Source organism: Chiloscyllium plagiosum, unplaced genomic scaffold (assembly GCF_037043375.1).
Source record: "Chiloscyllium plagiosum isolate Xiang-an unplaced genomic scaffold, Cpla_swu_hap1 HiC_scaffold_11, whole genome shotgun sequence".
In the NCBI taxonomy this organism is placed as follows: Eukaryota; Metazoa; Chordata; class Chondrichthyes; order Orectolobiformes; family Hemiscylliidae; genus Chiloscyllium; species Chiloscyllium plagiosum.
The window spans coordinates 16,622,439-16,629,236 of NW_028270149.1; the positions used below are offsets into that span (position 1 = coordinate 16,622,439).

At 46.4% G+C, this 6,798-nt stretch overlaps 1 pseudogene; it reads right to left on the minus strand.

Annotated features, from left to right (window-relative positions):
* Positions 1-1,543: 1,543 nt before the first annotated feature.
* LOC148148757 (uncharacterized) lies at positions 1,544-6,446 on the minus strand (annotated as a pseudogene).
* Positions 6,447-6,798: the final 352 nt, after the last annotated feature.

The window sequence follows — 6,798 nt, forward strand, 5'->3', positions numbered from 1 at the left end:
GTTAGTGTTGTGGCTAGACTGTTAATCAAGAGATGAAAAGTGAAGCATTAGAAAAAAACAGTAGGTCAGGCAGCATCCGAGGAGCAGGAGAGTCAGTGTTTTGGGCATACGCCCTTCATCAGGAACCTGCTCCTGCTCTTCAGATGCTGCCTGACCTGCTGTGCTTTTCCAGCTCCACATTTTCCGACTCTGACTCTCCAGCATCTGCAGCCCTCACTGTCTCCTGTTAATCCAGAGACCCAGGTAATGTTCTGGGGACCCGGGTTCGAGAGGTCAAGGCAGATCGTAGAATTTGAATTCAATAAAAGTCTGGAATTAAAAGTCTAATAACAACCATGAATACATTGTCAATTGTTGTAAAATAAAAACCCTGCCTGGTTCACTAATGTCCTTGAGAGAAGGAAACTGTTGTCATTTCCTGGTCTGGCCTGTATGTGACACCAGACCTCAGCAATGTGTTTGATGCTTAACTGCTCTCTGGGCAATTAGGGATGGGCAATAAATGCTGGCCTGACCAGTGTGAAATGTCATGTTTGGCATCGAACATGGCATTTTGGTTGCTTTCTGCCTTTTTGACATAGTTGACAGGGTGTCGATTGTGGCAAAAACCTGGACCTCATGCTATCCAAGTCCTGGATGATTTCACCTATTGCACTACCCTCACAGGAGGGAAACAATTGGGGTGTTAGAGAATTCAGCACCACAGCCTTATCCTCACTGTTTCAACAGCCATATAAATGAAACACTGTTCTGTGACAACAAGGTCATGCTTTCATTATCCTGTCAATGCTAAAGATACCATCTGGCTTATGCCCGAAATGTCGATTCTCCTGCTCCTCGAATGCTGCCTGACCTGCTGTGCTTTTCCAGCACCACACTCTCAACTCTGTCCTCCAGCATCTGTAGTCCTCACTTTCTACTAAAGACACTGTTTGTCAACATGTTCTTTAGATCTATCTTGCTGCTGCTAGGGATCAAGTGTTTGTTTTGCTTTAGAGTCAGGTCCGAGCTCCATCTCAGTGGCAACAAGAGCATCGTTTTTGACAATGACATGATGGTTAGGTACAGAGCAGGCCTTAGCACGTCTTCCTGAAAATATGTCATTGCAAACATTGTGAACAGAGGCTGACTACAAACTCTAATTATCGTCAGCTAGTGTCTGTACCCCTAACACAGTACTTGCTGCTAAATCACCAGGGCCAGTGTCCCTACTTCACAATAACGACTGAAAGACATTCACATCGATTGCATGAGATCTGTTAAGGTCTCGCTTCAAAACACATCAGCAGAAATCTTTACTGCAGCTCTGGATGATACCATGTTTTTTTTATTTCAAAAATATACTTTACTCATAAAATAATTTGATGGCCTGTACAGTTGGTCATGCCATACATACGTAAACATTTGCATACAGAGATCAGAATTTATCATTTATATATACAGGTCTGTACGTTTATCAATCATATGTCCATACATTTAGCTGAGGCTTCAGCAGAGCCCAAATGACTGTGCGGGCCCCCTGTTCTTCTTAGGCAGGCAGACTTTACACAGTGGTCTTTCCCCACCGCACCTTGGTGGCACCTGCCCCAAGCTTCAGCGCGTCCCTCAACACGTAGTCCTGGACCTTGGAATGTGCCAGTCTGCAACACTCAGTTGGGGTCAACTCCTTCAGCTGGAAGATCAGCAGGTTTCAGACCACCCAGAGAGCGTCCTTCACCGAATTGATGATCCTCCAGGCACAGTTGATGTTCGTCTCGGTGTGCGACCCGGGGAACAGGCCGTAGAGCACGGAGTCCCGCGTCACGGAGCTGCTCAGGACAAACCTCGACAAACACCACTGCATTCCTCTCCAGACTTCCTCTGCATAGGCACATTCCAGAAGGAGGTGTGTGACAGTCTCGTCCCCCCCACAGCCGCTTCGAGGGCAGCGTGCGGTGCGGGAGAGAGTCCAGGCATGCATAAAGGATCTCAGAGACAGAGCACTTCTCACCACCAGCCAAGCCATGTCTTTGTGCTTGTTAGAAAGTTCTGGCGATGAGGCATTCTGCCAAATGGCTTTGACAGTCTGCCCAGGGAACCGCTCGATAGGATCCGCCCTCTCCTTTTCCCAAAGGGTCTCAAGGATACTACGTGCTGACCACTTCCTGATGGACTTGTGGTCAAACGTGTTTTTCTTCATAAACTTCTCCATGAAGGACAGGTGATACGGAACGGTCCAACTACTCGGAGCGTTCTGCAACAGCGAGGCCAGGCCCATCCTTCGCAACACCAGGGACAGGTAGAACCTCAGTACGTAGAGACACTTGGTGTTTGCGTACCGGGGATCCACGCACAGCTTGATGCAGCCACACACAAAGGTGGCCATCAGGGTGAGGGTGGCATTGGGTGTATTTTTTCCCCCGTTGCCCAGATCTTTATACATCGAGTCCCTTCGGACCCGATCCATCGTTGATCTCCACATAAATTGGAAGATAGCCCGGGTGATTGCAGCGGCACAGGTTCTGGGAATAGGCCAGACCTGTGCCACATATAACAACACTGACAGTGCCTCACACCTGATGACCAGGTTTTTTCCCGCGATGGAGAGCGACCGTAGCTTCCATCTGCCCAGTTTCTGCCTCACTTTGCTGATATGCTCCTCCCAAGACTTGGCGCATGCATGTTGCAGGACAATCAGGTTGAATCAATCAGTAAATCCTTGTCCAGGGCATTTGCAGTCCTCACTTTCTCCTAGATACTGCATCAGCCCCTCACAGTGGATGTTACTGTTCTTTTTAACTACGTTATATGTTTCTATTCAAGTAGATGAGGCCAAATTTCCTCCCCTCAATGTACAGTGTGCGATAGTTCCTGAGGAACATGCTTACCCACATTGTCCTGTTTCCTCCTTGCCAGTTCAGAACTCACACAGGTCAGAGGATGCAAAGCTGATGGGGGATCAGGGAATGGTGCGAGTAGGATCTGGCTGGCAGTGCTTTGAACGAGCTCAGGTTTATGAAGGGTGCAAAGTGGGAGGCCAGCAGAAAACTTTACTGCAGCTCTGGATGATACCATTGGACATGTTGTGGGATAATCAGGTTGAATCAATCAGTAAATCCTTGTCCAGGGACTGCATTGTTCAATGCTTTGCAGTTATCCTGTGATTGTTCTTGGCCATTGTCCTCCAACACTGACCCTACTGATATTTATATGGACTGCAGGAGGAAGGTGGATCTAATTTGCATTTGGCTGTTGGCCATCAGGGAGTTTTCTTTATTCATTCATTGGATGTGGGCATAATGGGCTTTAATGCCCATCTCTAATTACCACGAAAAAGTGGTGGCGAGCTGTTTCTTGAACTGTTAGAGTTGGGGTTGGGAAGGAATTTCAGGATTTTGACCCAAGTCAGGATACTGTGTGCCCTGGAGCGGGACTTGTAGGTTGTATGGATCTGCTGCCTTTGTTCATCCAGCTGGCAGAGGTTGCAGGTTGAAAGATGATGTTGAAGGACAGATTATTGCAATGCATTTTTCTTATTCATTCACGGGATGAGGGCATCACTGGTCAGGCCAGCAGAGGGCAATGAAGAGTCAACCCGATTGCTGTGAGTCTGGAGTCCCATATGGCCAGACCAGGTAAGTGTGGCAATTTTCTTCTGGAAAGGACTTTAGTGAACCAGATGGGTTTCTCTGACAGTCAGCAATGGATTCATGTTCATCATTAGACTCTTAATTACAGATTTTGTTCTTAATTGAATACAAATTCCACCAGCTATGGCAGGATTTGAACCCAGGTTCCCAGAGTATTACTTTGGTCTCTGGATTAACAGTGCAGCGGTAATAGCACAAAGCCAGGACCAAGCCCTGCTGCCACGGTGGTGTAGGGACTGAATATTGAAGATCCTATCAAGTAGTCCGCATTATCCTATTTGGCAAGAAGTGTTTTGAGTGCTGTTGGAGCCTCATTCAACCACACAAGTGGGGAGTATTTGATCACTTCCCTGACTTGGCCCTATAGCTTGTGGACAGGCTTTGGGGAGGCAGGAGTTGAGTTACTCACTGCAGACCTCTAGCCTTTTAGCTGCCCATGTAGCCACAATATTTATGTGGCCGGTCTTCTTTAGTTTCTGATCAATGGTAACCCACTGAATGTTGATAATGGGGGATTCAGGGATGGATGTCCCATTGCATGTCAGATTCTCTCATGTTGGAAATGGTTATTGCTTGGCACTTAAGTAAGGTGAATGTTGATTGCCACTTATCTGCACAATCCTGGATATTGCCCAGTCCTTATTTCATATGGGCACGGAGAGTTTCATTATCTGAGGAAGCATTAATATTGAATATCATGAAATCAGCAGCAAAAATGTTCACTTCTGACCTTACAATAGACCTAACTACATTGATGTTATTACTTGGGTTACTGCAGCTCCATCTCCAGTACCATTTCTTCCATGCCCATCCAAAGGCCCCCATGACCAAAGGTTACAGGGAACCAAGCATTTCGCCATGACAACTGTCAGTTCATTTTTTGTCCTAACTTTTCAGTTCAGGTATGATCTTTGTAATGCCATCGGGATGCTAAGAGGCAACACCAAGCTAAGCTTGATACCCAGACCAACCACACGGACACCTATCGTTTGTGGCAAGGCTCACACGACATAACGGGCGACAAAGTGAGATCAGACAGAATCGAGGGCAACAGTGCATCCCTACCTGATGAGCTCAATGCATGCTATGCTTGCTTTGAAGAGAAGGTCAGTGAAACAATGTCGCCAATCCTAACGGCCTCAGATGCCCTGTACCTACAGTCACTGCCGCAGACTTTAGATTTGCCTTCTTAGACTCATAGAGTCGTAGAGCTACACAGCATGGACACAGAACCTTCAATCCAACTTGTGCATGCCGACCAGATATCCGACATTAATTGAGTTGCATATGCTCATTTCCCTCTAAACCCTTCCTATTTATATACCCATCCAGATGCCTTTTAAATGTTGGAATTGTACCAGCTTCCACCACTTCCTCTGGCAGCTCATTCCATACAGACACCACCCTCTGCATGAAAAAATTGCCTCTTGGGTCCCTTTTAAATTTTTCCCCTCTCACCCAAACTTATGTCTTCTAGTTCTGGACTACCCGACCCCAGGGAAAAGACCTTGGCTAATCACCCTATCCATGCCCCTCATGATTTTATAAACCTCTATAAGGTCAGCCCTTAGCCTCCGACGCTCCAGGGAAAACAGCCCCAGCCTGTTCAGCCTCTCCCAATAGCTCAAATCCTCCAACCCTGGCAACATCCTTGTAAATCTTTTCTGAACCCTTTTAAATTTCACAACATCTTTCCGATAGGAAGGAGACCGGAATTGCATGCAATATTCCAACAGTGGCCTAACCAATGTCCTGTACGGCCGTAACATGACCTCCCAACTCCTGTACTCCATACTCTGACCAATAAAGGAAAGCATACCAAACGTCTTCTTCACTATTCTATCTATCTGCGACTCCACTTTCAAGGAGCTATGAATCTGCTCTCCAGGCTCTCTTTGTTCAGTAACACTCCCCAGGCCCTTATCATTAAGTATATTAGTCCTGCCCTGATTTACCTTTCCAAAATGCAACACCTCACATTTATCTAAATTAAACTCCTTCTGCCACTCCTTGGCTCATTAGCCCATCTGTTCAAGATCCTGTTGTACTCTGAGGTAACCTTCTTTGCTGTCCCCTACACCTCTAAGCTTTTGAGTGAACCCACCAAAAGTGACTGGCCCAGATGGAGTCCTTGGCCGTGCACTCAGATCCTGTACAGACCAACTGGCGGGAGTGTTCACTGACATCTTTAACTCTCCTTATATGATCTGAAGCCCCTTCTGTTTCAAGAAAACCACCATCATCTTGGTGCGAAACAAAAATCATGCAGTATGCTTCAATGACTACCGCCCATTGGCTCTGACTTCCATAATTATGAAATGCTTTGAGAAGTTAGTCATGGCTCACATCAACTCCAGCCTCACAGATTACCTTGATCCTTTGCAATTTGTCTGCAGGTGCAACAGGTCTACAGCCGATGCCATCTCCCTGGCCCTACACCTATCTGGATAACAAGTAGACCTACATCAGGCTCCCACTTATTGACAGTTCCACTTTCAACACCATAATTCCAAACAAACTTATCTCTAAACTCAGAGACCTAGGTCTCAGCTCCCCCCTCTGTAAGTGGATTCCTGACTTGCTGACCCATAGACCCAATCAGTGAGAATAGGCAACAACACCTCTTGCACCATAATGCTCCATACTGGTGCCCCACAAGGTTGTGTACTCAGCACCCTACAGTACTCCTTATACACTCACTACTGTGTGGCCAAATTCCACCCCGAATCCATTCCAATTTGCTGATGATACCACCATTGTAGGTCGGATGTCCAACAACGATGAGACAGAAAACAGCGAGTGAGTGCTTAGCGGCATGGTGTAAAGACAACAGTCTCTCCGTAAATGACAACAAAATGAAGAAGCTGGTCATTGACTTCAGGATGTGGAGTAGGGGGGGCACACCCCTGTCTACATCTGCCAGGAGAGCACACAAAAAAACACTTTTCACTGTATCTCAGTACATGTGACAACAACAAATCAATCAATCATTCATGTTAAGTGTTAAAATTGCTGAAATTCATAAAGTGCTACTTAACAGGTGTGTTAGCAAAGTTGATGTCTATGCATTAAAGGTACAATGATAACAGAGAAACAATGTTGCCCAAGAGACTGTTTCTGAAACTGGAGGAAGGTATACAATGGGGTTTCCCAGCAGTTGGTATTGGGA